The following is a 13,391-nucleotide window of genomic DNA, read 5'->3' on the forward strand; positions in this document are numbered from 1 at the left end:
CTGGAAATCTCAAATGCTTTAATAAACTGGGAAATAAATCACCCACCGGACCTAAATACACTCCCAAGAATGCAGAAGTGGCATCGCTTCCGGTAGCATGTGATGTCACTTCCGTATGAGTGACGTCACATGGGCCACGTTGCACAGCCTATCCCCTTAATTTATAAAAAGAAAAAGAAAATCTATTATAAAGGCACCTGAGAGCCCTTCCCCCAAAAGCCACCTCCCTATATTTAAATATGGCCCTATTTCAAAGCACATGGCATAGCTCAAAAAAGGAGAGTAGAGCCCTATGGCTATTTGCACAATGCACCACGCAGTCTGCAAAGTGCAAAAAAACGGGCAACTTAAACTTTGTACACTGTGTGGTCCTCTGTATATTCTAGGGAAATGAAATTTTCCTCCAGGTACGGATTTGCGACAAAATTCCACATTTCTCCAGCAGCGAATATTTTCACAAAAATTAGGCATGACAATTTGTGCCACAAAAAAATTGCATTGAACAAAACACCCATAGCCCAAACATATTTTGCACAGTTAAAGCTGCCATGAAAAAGAGTCACCAAGGAAAAAACGCCCATAAACGCTAATGTATTTTCCTTGGAAACAATAACTGGGCAAAAAAGCCATGTCAATTGACTTTAATAAACTTTTTGCCGCTCCCCAAGTTTTTCAACAGGAAGCACAATGGGCCAGATTTACTCATCACTAGTAAATTCCCATTGACTTCTATAGACACATTGCCATTTACTTCCCAACTTCTCTTTGATAAATAATACCTATTCAAGGTTCTGAAGAATATTCTTGTGGGTTTTTACACTGAGTTTTTTCTCAATTTTTATTTAAAAATTTTCTCGAAACAAAAAATCGATTTATTTTCTTGAATCGAGAAAAAACTCCATCTCAAATTTTGATAAATCGTCCCCCTAAGCTTTTTCCTTGTACCCAGCTAGATGTACAAATACTGAAGCCAATAACAGAACCCGTCCATTGGTTTCAGCCAATTGAACCAATTACAGCATCTCTCCTTTTCTTTGTCATTCCTTGCATCAGGACATGATCATTTCAATCAACAAGGCTGGTCCCCATTCCTTTTCCTACCTGTGCACAAATATTACAGGTATTACTGTATCTGTACAAATCCTTAGTATTTAAGACTAGCCACTCAAGCGATAGACTTGCTGTTGGGTAACAACTCAAATGTATTTTGAGACAATAGCCCAGATGCAATTCAGTGAAATAAAGGGTGGCGAGATTCAATTTGAGATGTAATTAAATTAAAAAAAATCTTATCATATGAAAACTCTATTGAAGCCTATGGGGAAAAATATACAACTGAATTAGGAGGAAAGTTTTTTCTCCTTCAAATTGAATCTTATGTCTACGTTATAGACCATGAGATAACTTTTTTCTCACTGAATTGAATTTGGCCCAATGTTGGAAAGCCTGTTGATTTTAAATTAATTGAACATCTCCAATTGTTATCTTATATAATTCCACTTGATAAGTACAGGTATGGGATCCGTTATCCGGAAATCCGATATCCAGAAAGCTCTGAATTACGGAAAGCCCGTCCCCCTTAGACTCCATTTTAATCAAATAATTCAGATTTTTGAAATTGATTTCCCTTTTCTCTGTAAAATAAAACAGTGCTTTGTATTTGATCCCAACTAAGATATAATTACCCCTTATTGGGGGCAGAACAGCCCTATTGGGTTTATTTAATGGTTAAATGATTCCATTTTCTCTGTAATAATAAAACAGTACCTGTACTTGATCCCAACTAAGATATAATTACCCCTTATTGGGGGCAGAACAGCCCTATTGGGTTTATTTAATGGTTAAATGATTCCCTTTTCTCTGTAATAATAAAACAGTACCTGTACTTGATCCCAACTAAGTTATAATTACCCCTTATTGGGGCAGAACAGCCCTATTGGGTTTATTTAATGGTTAAATGATTCCCTTTTCTCTGTAATAATAAAACAGTACCTGTACTTGATCCCAACTAAGATATAATTACCCCTTATTGGGGGCAGAACAGCCCTATTGGGTTTATTTAATGGTTAAATGATTCCCTTTTCTCTGTAATAATAAAACAGTACCTGTACTTGATCCCAACTAAGATATAATTAATCCTTATTGGAGCCAAAACAAGCCTATTGGGTTTAATTAATGTTTTATTGATTTCTTAGTAGACTTACGGAATTACGGAAAGACCCCTTATCCAGAATACCCTTGGTCCTGAGCATTCTGGATAATGGGTCCTATACCTGTACTGTGTCGTGGCTGACCAAAAGAGACATCTGTTGAAAGTTTTGTAAGAATAATACACTCTCTTTCTCATTAGAGGTTTTATTTATCTCTGTTCAGAAGCAGTAAACTCGCCATTTTCCTGCCATAGATGGAGATCCATTAATAAGAGGTGAGGAAAACAAGTAGTCTTTAGTGAACATTAAATGCGTGTTTAAAAATATAACAACTTTAAATACCAATAGTGGAAACTGCCCGAACGCAACACAAATAATTTGGACAAAGTATGTCTCTCTAAATAGTAACCATTAAAGTGTGAAAAAATAAATAAATAGGGAGCCTGGCGGAGCAGTGATTAATGAAATGTAAAACAAGAAGACAAGAAAATAATGGCAGTAATTACTAAAATCTATAAGAACGGATGATGAATAATATTGGGATAAGTCTTTTTTTCATACTGTATTTCTCATAAGTTCTAATATCTGAGACTTTGTATAGAAAACGCATTATTGTAATACAATGGTTCCTGAACTCTGGGGTGCCCCACGCAGCATGGGGGGGGGGGGGGGTGAATGGAATCCATTCAGAGTTAAATTGGGGTGTAAATCATTTTTTACTGCCTTGGAACTGTAGGAGAATGATGCAAAAATGGCACCTATAAACTGGCACCTAAACTTACAAACTAAAAAGACTTCTGTAAATGTAATGTAGATTAATGGTATGACTGTTGAAGAATATTGACTACGAATATAGATATGACAATTTTATCATTTATCGAGGAAGTATGGGTGGCTGAAATTTATTTCAGGGTGGCTTATGAACCCATTCACGCATTTTTACATGATTAAATGACAAGCAATCTGAGTGCGCTTATCTGGGCATTATTAGGCTAAGATGGTTAGTGCCAAACAGTGTGATGTACAATGTCAACAATGCCCTGCCTCCAGCCAAGAACAAGAAGGGGTACCAGCCAGGGGAGAATGGGGTGTTAGGGAAACTAAGAGGCAATTTGTGTTTTAGCCAGTTCAGTGACCAGCCAGAGAGAAACTTCTATTCATCCGCAGGGAGAATCACACAAAATTCACAAGTTTAATCTTGTTAATCAATAATTTTCAAGCTCTCTGAGGCAATTGCAGCTAATATGATAAAACTGATGAAATTGTGCGTGTGTTTTGATGCGCTGAAATGCGTTTGATGTTTTAAAATGATCCCATTGGCCCATTGACATAACTTTTGGTGTTCAGCATGGGAGTGATGTGTGTATCTGATTCCTAGGGTGCAGCTGCTCTGTAGTGATGGACATAGGTCACTGAGGGAACCCTGGAGCTATTGCCTGGTTCAGACATGGTGGTAGCTCCTGGGCACAAATTCACAAAATTCAGAAGAGGAGACAGAAGAAAGGCAATGGATCTAGCGCAACTATACGGAAGTGCAAGGAGCACATGTTGATGCAAGTACTGTTAGTTAATGGAATTGTTCACACAAATGACTATGGCAAAGTGTATCTGTAGTGCGGCCTTTTTTTGCACCATACGTTGCACTTCTTTGCAATACTTAGTTGGAGCACAGAGACCTTGATCCCTAAAAAGAATGCAGCAAGTCTTCCAAGTATTCATGAGGGGTAGGGAGCACTTAGACCCATCTTCCATCCCTATCTTTACCTGTGCATCATTCAGAGGCCCAGGTTAAGAAGCACTGTACAAGCTGGTTTCAGAGCCAAGGCACAAGAGTATTTTTTATTTCATCTCAAGCTCAACTCTAGTAAAAAACACAACTGGAAATGATTTTGTCGACCAGTTATAATTTACTTTTCCAAACATTTGTAACATTATCTTTGGATCAGATTATATTACTATTTCAATGACATCCCCTCACTTACAGTGCTTATATTTACAGAGCAACCCAAAAGATGAGATTTAAGAAGGGCATAGAGAACGTATAGGCACACCAAGATCAGCTTGTGCTGTCAATTTTTAAAAGAATGAAATCAACTAATAATGTGCTAGATGCTTGTCCTAACTGGCCTAAAGAAATATATTCAGCTAGGACTTGGCTTGATAAGCTGAAAATCATGTGACTGTATTGTTTATTGACCTATCACACAACCCTTTAGTGGAAATCCAACACCAATCCAGAACTATGTGATGGAACATAGATTATATCTTCATCTCAGTGGTCAAACTGGCTATACTGTAAAGTTTACCACAATTTACACAATTCAGTGTGACTTCCAAATGACTAGATGCTTCCACTTGTGTCTACCGTTACTTTGCTGATCCTCTATTGCTCCTCTATTAGACTGACTTTCTGTTAATGATCTATTTTCACTGCCGCAGGCCTGTAATATCCTTGAGATTCCTTGTACTGAGTTTGGCTTTTGTTTGTACAATCCGATCACATTCCCTTGTAGGAGTCTCTTTTCTAATATTTATGTGTTCATCATAAAGATGCACAGACTGGCCTGAGGAAAAAATGCCTATAAAAGAATAGTTACTCTAGATATCATGGCTGTGTTGTAAAATTTATTCTAGGAAATCATAACATGAATAAATGATAGGGATGTGTTACATCTGCACGGCCTTAAAACTAAACAAACAGGTGCTTGTAGCTGATTTGTATATTATTTTTATGAAAATTCAACCTCATTGAATCATAGTTGTATTGAAAGATTGAAAGGACACGCCCATCGTCATTTTGTGTCAAAAACCAAGAATTTTCAAGGTCTCTCCCACGGATCTGTGTTGTCTTGAAAAAGAGAAAACAAAACTGAGCTGCAGATGGTGGAACAAAAAGATGAACTCACAGAGGAAAAGGACTCTTTGTGTGGAGTTTTGAAAAAAAAAAGAGAAATATTTCATATGGATATTTTTATGATAAATCCATGGCTTGAAGCATTAAAACTCAATACAAATCTTCACAGTGTTGAGTATGTGTCTGTGTGTCATGTGTCAGTTCTTTCAAACTTTTTCCATATAACAAAACAAATTATTCATTCTATATTATACTGTATTTGTGGGAGGCTGGACCAGCCAGATACACAATACATACACCAGGGCTATTTCTGGGATTCAGAAGTGACTGCTGCACTAGGACCTTGGGATTTGAGAGGACTATAAGATTTGTAAACACAAATAAAAAAATCCCCCATATGTAGGAATGTTTGGATAAACGGTAAATGCTTTGGAACATGGCAGTGACAGCTTTATGGGTGTTTGATGGGGGCAAAGGGTAAATGTTTATATTACTTTTTAAGTAATATTTAGTACAATATTCTCTTCAGCTGTCCATGCACAGGCATTGGCTACAGTTTGGACGCCAAACTGAGTCAGCAGCTTATTGGTCCCAAAACAATTGGCTGCTAGTGATGAGCGAATCTGTCCCATTTCACTTTGCCATAAAATTCACAAAATGGCAAGAAAATGCACAAAATGGTGCGCAATTTTTTTGTCGCCTGCGTCTTTTTTGTCGCCCGCGCTTTTTTGACGCGACTACACCCAATTTTGACGTGTCTGCGCCCTTTTTTGATGCAACTGCGCCAAAGTTGGAGCACAACAAAAAAAAATTGCCATGTCTGGCGAAAAAATTCGCTCATCACTATTGGCTGCCCTTCCATTATCTGTTTGGGCATTGGTTAACTATCAAGCAGGTAGACATGGTCCTTCAGGACTGGAAAATGCCAGAGGGGCTGCTGTAAGATGTCAAAGACAGTCAATATTTAGTTGGCTAGTGTGGGGATTATGGGCCTCTGTGTACATGAGATGTCAGGGCCTATTTTAAATCTCAGTCCAGTCCTGTTGTCCTCTCGTGATTGCTCTGAATAGGCCATGTTGTAATCTGATTGTTGGTCTGGAAGCTAAATTATCAGACTAGCAACATTTAGTCTCCTCCTTGGTAGCCAAATCTTGCAAAGACACACTTATTTTGGTGCAACGACCTAACCGCACCAAACAAGGAGAATGTGTCGCCAACATTCTTATTTGATGCAAGAAAAACAGCGGAAGGTTCCAGTATTTTTTCCTTACAACAGTGTAGAACCATGGAAACCTCCACACACGGATACAAAATATGGATTTCAGTTGAAAATACAGTCTTCTGCTTTGGAGCCACATGCATCATATCTTCTTGCTCCAGCAGATTTATGGAAATCATAACTGGAAATATTTGGAGGCATACTATAACTGATTGATGTTGATGTAATGTGCATTAAAGTGATGAGATGGTGTAAATTATAGTTTCAAGTTCACCTTGATGGACAACCAGAGATTTAAATTTAGATAACCCAGTGATTCAGTAGGAGTGATATATTTATAGGCAGTATCTCCATGACCTGAATCCAAACAGTAGCTGTTTTTTTATGATGAATAGGCCTAGAAAAATAGTCTTGAATAGAGCCTCAAGTCATCCTAGACAAATACTAGGTGGGAGGGTGCTGCTGTAATAAGCTTTAGTCATACAAGAATAGACTAGCAGTTATATATAATTGTCCATAAATACATTTTATTGTGTTCCATAGGGCAAGTATGCTATTATTGTCCCCTTTACAGTAGTAGCTACCATTTTCCCTATGAGGTACAGTAAACTTAGGGAAAGATCTGAAGCTTGTCCATCAGTGTTATGATATCAATAATGTAAATGTAAATGTGTCTCTATATTAAGGGGCCCATTTACTTACTCACGAACCGACCGAATGCGTCCGATTGCGTTTTTTTCGTAATGATCGGTATTTGGCGATTTTTTCGGAAAATCATCGCGACTTTTCGTTGCCATCCGAATGTTGCGTAAAATCTGCCGATTTTTTCGTAGCGTTAAAACTTGCGCGAAAAGTCGCGCCTTTTTCGTAGCCATTCCGAAAGTTGCGCAAAATGTTGCGATTTTTTCGTAGCGTTCGGATTCATTCAAGCTTCAGTATGGTGACTTTTCTTGGGCCAGGTTGGAGCTGCAGGGTGCCATTGAGTCCTATGGGAGGCTTCCAAAATCAGTCTGAAAATCAGGCTTCAAAAAGTCTGAAAGTTTCGTCCGCCGCTTACGAGTGTTCAATACGAAAAAGTTGCGACAAGATACGAGCGAATCGTAATGGCTACGAAAAACTCGCGTTTTTTCGCGAAAATCGTATTGGTAACGAAAAAGCCGCAACAATTTCCAAAAAGTCGTAAAGGCGCCGAAAAAATACGAAAAAGTCGCAAAATGTTCGTTTTCCAATCGGAATTTTTCCAATTCGGATTCGAATTTGTGTCTTAGTAAATCAGCCCCTTAGTGTGAATGTTAATTTTTGATAACCAAAAATAGGCTGCTTAACATTTAATTTCTGCAACTCATCCCTTTCATTTCTATGGCTTGGAGTTTCCCAAAATGTAATGTATATAAACATATGGATTCTAAATGTAGTCTGCATCACATATCTACAGTAAATGAATAGCTTATTAGCCATGCAGTATAGGGCTTTTATACAAACCATTCTTACAGCCCTACAATATGAATTCAAGCTAGCTTTGTCTATATGAAAAATGCATTGTGAAGGGATATGGTGTTATATATCAAGCCCCACGTTAGGCAAAAGTTACAAGTCACTCTCTTTCACTGATATGCTATAATTTGAATTATATAAACAGCTCTCTGTGGGGAGTATATAGGCTTTCACAAATATGTTATTGTTGCTCTAAAAGACCTCATTCCATTCAACGTGCATATAGATGCAGGAAACCATACATTTCCCAGAATTCTGTGTCCTGACACCCTGACCCCTTTGGTAATGACTGGCCTGGAACTAAGCAGAAGTGTGTCCCCTGAGCTCAGGAAAAAGTCCACAAATAGCAAAACAGCACATACTGGGAACTTATAAAGAACTATACTATGAAGCTAAATGTTGGCTGGTGTGGGTCTTAATGGTCACACACTATAACAGTGATCCCCAACCAGTGGCTCAGGGGCAACATGTTACTCACCAACCCCTTTGATGTTGCTCCCAGTACCTCAAAGTTGGTGCCCATTTTTTAATTTCTGCCTTGGAGGCAAGTTTTGGAGGCATAAAGGCCATGAGTACTGCTAAACAGAGCCTCTAGCAGTCTGCCAGTACACATTGGGCTACTAATTAACCAATCTGAGTCTACTAAAAAATCAATGAAACATTAATTAAACCCAATAGGATTGTTTTGTATCCAATAAGGATTAATTATATCTTCGTTGGGATCAAATATAAGGTACTGTTTTATTATTACAGAGAAAAGGGAATCATTTAACCATTAAATAAACCCAATAGGGCTGTTCTGCCCCCAATAAGGGGTAATTATATCTTAGTTGGGATCAAGTACAGGTACTGTTTTATTATTACAGAGAAAAGGGAATCATTTAACCATGAAATAAACCCAATAGGGCTGTTCTGCCCCCAATAAGGGGTAATTATATCTTAGTTGGGATCAAGTACAGGTACTGTTTTATTATTACAGAGAAAAGGGAATCATTTAACCATTAAATAAACCCAATAGGGCTGTTCTGCCCCAATAAGGGGTAATTATATCTTAGTTGGGATCAAGTACAGGTACTGTTTTATTATTACAGAGAAAAGGGAATCATTTAACCATGAAATAAACCCAATAGGGCTGTTCTGCCCCCAATAAGGGGTAATTATATCTTAGTTGGGATCAAGTACAGGTACTGTTTTATTATTACAGGGAAAAAGGATATCAGTGTTAAAATTCTGTATTTTGTGGGCACTGTTATTAAGGCAATCTTGGTATCACCCCAAAATCATATGCATTTGCCATCTAGGAAGTACTAAATGGAAAGTTAAAGTAATTGTAATTAAAAATCTGAGTTGTCAATCATATATTGCCTGCCCCGTCTCTATGCCTGCGGCATAGAGGCGGGGCAGGCAATGTATGATTGACAGCTCAGATTTTTAAATACATTTATAACAGGTATAGGTGCTTTAATTCAACAATTAAACATGAAACCCAAATCTTTTTTGTTAGGACTTTTATTATACAGGTATAGGATCCCTTATCCGGAAACCCGTTATCCAGAAACCTCCGAAGCTGATTTCCCTTTTCTCTGTAAAAATAAAACAGTACCTTGTAATTGATCCCAACTAAGATATAAATATTCCTTATTGGATGCAAAACAATCCTATTGGGTTTAATTAATGTTTTATTGATTTTTTAGTAGACTTAAGGTATGGAGTTCCAAATTACAGAAAAACCCCTTATCCGGAATACCCTTGGTCCCGAGCATTCTGGATAATGGGTCCTATACCTGTACAGCTTTTTATGATGGGGTGACAGGTCCACTTTAATTAAACCCAAAAGGATTGTTTTGCCTACAATAAGGAATCATTGTATATTATTTAGGAACAAGTACAAGGTAGTGTTTTATTAATATAGAGAAAAAGAAAATAACTTTTGAAAAAGTGAATTATTTAATATTATTTAATCAAAACTGGGTCTATGGGAGATGGCCTTCTCACTTTCTGGATAACAGGTATCCAGATAACAGATCCCATACCTGGATTTGAATATAAGTTTATGCTTTAACTAAGATCATTTATTGAAGGGCTTTTTTTAGGATCCTTGTCTTTCTGGGCAATAAAGCTTAATCCCCCCTAAAAAAGGAAAGGGGAGTACTGAATGTTGAGGATTATCAAATAATCTTTCTTGGGGTGCAAAAAAAGGGTATTAGTAATACTTTCCAATTTTTTCATATGATCCCAGTAGGAAAGAACCAAATGCAACCCAGTAAATCAATTGCCGCCCTAAGGCAAACTGTTTGCATTTTGAAAAATATTCCCTTAACTCTATAGTATAATCATCATTTGAAATTAAACCCTATGAGATCTTCTTTGTCCCATACTAAACATCAATTCACATTTTCTGTCCAACCCAACAAGTCACGTTGGTCTGTTCATAATTTAGATTTGGATCCAGCTTTATGTGGATCAAATCACTTGGCCAAAGTTTAGAATCTTGAATTTTCTTCAGCTTTTTAAGTGCTTTTTCTTGCTGAGTGTCAGAGAGATGTGTAAAAGTCTTTTTAAGCCAAGCAAAAATTCTATCATTTGGTCATGGAGCGGGGCAGATGGTCTTTGCATGATGCTTTATTTAGCTTTGGCAGAGAATAAAATATTTATTTGGTACTTTTACCCCTCTGATGTTGGGGGCCCAGAAAAAATGTCCTTCCTTATCTACTGGAGCATTGTGTGTTGTGTCTAAGGGACACCGCCAAGATAACATTTTTGCACACTCAGTAAACTGATTTTTTTTTACATAGTATAAATATAAAAATAAATAAATTAAATGTATTTAAAATTTTATTGTCAAGGCAAATGACAGTGAGTCTTTTCCATGGAATGTTATAAAGAATCTTTCTTTGGTTTCCAATATTGCTTATATTAAGATGGGCGATGACAATGCTTTTTAAAAGCAGGAGCGTTACACTGCTCCATATCAGGAACAGATGCATATTTTCGAGAAACTCAACCACTGCAGTATAGAAGAGGAGTGGATTCATGAACATAAAATCCAAAATGCACTTTCCCCTAGGCAGTTAAGCAAAGGAATAGCAACTGCCTGGTTGGACTGACCCACCAGGATAAATTCCAGTGGGTCCTGATTCTGTTGGGCCCTACTGCCTCTCTGCAAGTCAGCCACCCACACAAAACATCGGAAAAATGAAAATTAAACATGGTAGTGCATTCCATGGTGGAAAATGCTGCCATCTTTAATTTTTTTTACAGGGTGTTTGGTCAGAATGGGGGGGGCGTAAGTAGCGAGTAGTACTTAGCAGGGAGTAAGTAGCAGAGGGTGGTGTGGAGAGGCAGAAAGGGGGCAAAGCAGTGAAGGTGGGGCTGGCAGGGTTTCTATGTCATGGTAACTGGGTGGGGGACCATTGACCTGGGGGCTCAGTGTACTGGAGTTTTTTAGAGTATAATTTTGGTGTTTTGAGTGACAAGGGTGGTAGGAATCTTTCTGCAAAATATCTTTTGGGATTTCCATATCCTTTACCTCCTTCCCTGGTGATTCTATGCTGTTGGCAAAAAGCTATAAAATGCCTAGAAACCTAAGGGGGTATTTACTGAACCCCCCAGAGAGAAGTACAGAGCACTAAGGGACACAAAAGTACTTCCCTTGGTCCTCATTTAAACAGCAATGCTGTCTGGGACCTGGCTGTGTTAGATAAGAAATCTGGTGTGTGTGTGGTACATAGTGCTGCATAGGTGGCCACAAGGCTACACTAGCCTTACTACTTGCTATAGGGCAGGCAACCGCCACTGATACCTGGGCCCACTAGGAGTTTTCCTGAAATCCTTATGGGCCAGTCCGACACTACCCATACCTGTTCCCTAACTTGCACATCCGTTATTAAATAACCCCTGTAGATCTGATTGGGATAATAAAGTCAAAAGTCAAAAAGTTTGTTTTTAAAGAGCTGACCAGTAAATGCGACAAGTTTATTGGTTGCTATGGGTTACTAGACAAGTCACAAGCTTAAAAGACCCACTACATATTCTATTTACATTGGACTTTCATTGGCAGCAATGTAGACCTCAGCAGCTGGTAGTTCTACTGTCCCTTTAAACCCTCTTTAAGTTTTGGACCCAGTTATACTATATTCCCTTCCCCACAATTTATTTAGTGAACAAAATCCTGAATCATTATAAATACTGGATAAAACACAATTTTAAAGTCAGAAAATTGGCTAGTGTAACTTAGCTCTCTAAAATGAATCCCTTGTATTACCTCTTAGTTTTTATACGCTAAATGGAAATGTGTTTTCTATTTTTTCAGCATCATTAGAGACAGGAGATAAATGTAGAATTTGTACAGTATCATTCAGACTTTATCCTTATGCAATTTAGAATTCAAGCATTTGTTTACAGCACCATGAAATTATATTATGAAGAAATTGTAGGGTAAACGAAAACACCAATTAAAATTTCAGCAAACAGGCTATATTTTTATTGATCAAAGCCCATTTTCAAATCCCCCAGCACTTCCCTGTTCTGTGAATAATTGTAAAATCACTTGAAAGTGGCCGCTGCTAAAAATAAAAATGAAAAAGTTTTGCATTAACTCATTACTGTCAAAAAATCTATCCCTGCCTTAGAAATCAGTTTCCGAATCTCTAACAACTCGACCTGTGGATTTCTGATACACATATCATTAATTGCATGAGTTTTTTTCTGTTTTTCTTTCTTCAGCCCCAACACTGAGTGATTCCAGTCACCTAGTGCCTAAATAAGCCAATGTTTATGCCCCCTGTGTTGGCTGATGATCTGTCAGCTCCCTGTCAACTTAATGGGGAACTGTCCCAAAAAATGAAAAGGCTTATGATGTAGAATAGTGTTAGTATTATCTATAAGCTGTAGACAATTCAAAGTAATCCATTCAGATTTTCACCCATGAAGATTCACTCATCCCCCAGTGCTACCTGTAAAGCCAAGATCCTAAAGCTGTTTGTCTGCAACAAAATGTCATAGAGTCTGACAAACTGCTCATCATTGCCACCTAGAGTATGAGCCTGGATAGTGCTGCAGATGTAGAATTTACATTCAAAAAGTTTATAGGAATAAGCAGTACAGTCTGTAGGTTAAAAAGACACATACCAACAAAAGTACTCAGACACTATTCCCCATTTTTACCCACTGTGTACATTGGTGCAGGAAAAGCCCACCCCACTTGTTACTAAAGTTTAGAGCTGCATGTAAACTCAGCCAGTGCTGCCTTTACTGGGGATTGCCAACTTTTCTTTGGGTCTTTACTGAATGTTTATATAAAGGGAAGGGGTGGGTCTAAAAGTGGGTGGCATTATCACATTGTGGGGGCGGAGCAGTGACTTTGTGGGGGCAAGGCTGGGCAGAGCCAGCACAAATTGTGTGAGTAGCTTGGATTTGGGGGGAGGGTGAAGCAAGGGGGATTGAGTTTACGTTTGGAGGCTGGCTGGGGACCAAATAAGTAGTAGCAGGTAGCAGTAGAAGTATAGGCCGGGGCCAGTTTTACAAATTTGCAGGCAATGTAGTGCATTCATCTGGAGCCCACTACACCACTACAGTAGGATGGTTTGGGCAGCATGGTGGCTCAGTGGGTCGCACCTCTGTCCTGTAGCACTGGGGTCCTTTGTTCTATTCCAGCTCGGACACTCTTTGCAAG

General features: G+C 38.3%; 1 protein-coding gene across 1 annotated transcript in view; it reads right to left on the bottom strand.

Moving 5' to 3' along the window:
* Positions 1-13,391, bottom strand: part of LOC108647650 (follicle-stimulating hormone receptor-like) — a 116,193-nt gene that overhangs the window by 32,885 nt on the left and 69,917 nt on the right. The window lies entirely within an intron of this gene.

This window comes from Xenopus tropicalis, chromosome 5 (assembly GCF_000004195.4).
Source record: "Xenopus tropicalis strain Nigerian chromosome 5, UCB_Xtro_10.0, whole genome shotgun sequence".
NCBI lineage: Eukaryota > Metazoa > Chordata > Amphibia > Anura > Pipidae > Xenopus > Xenopus tropicalis.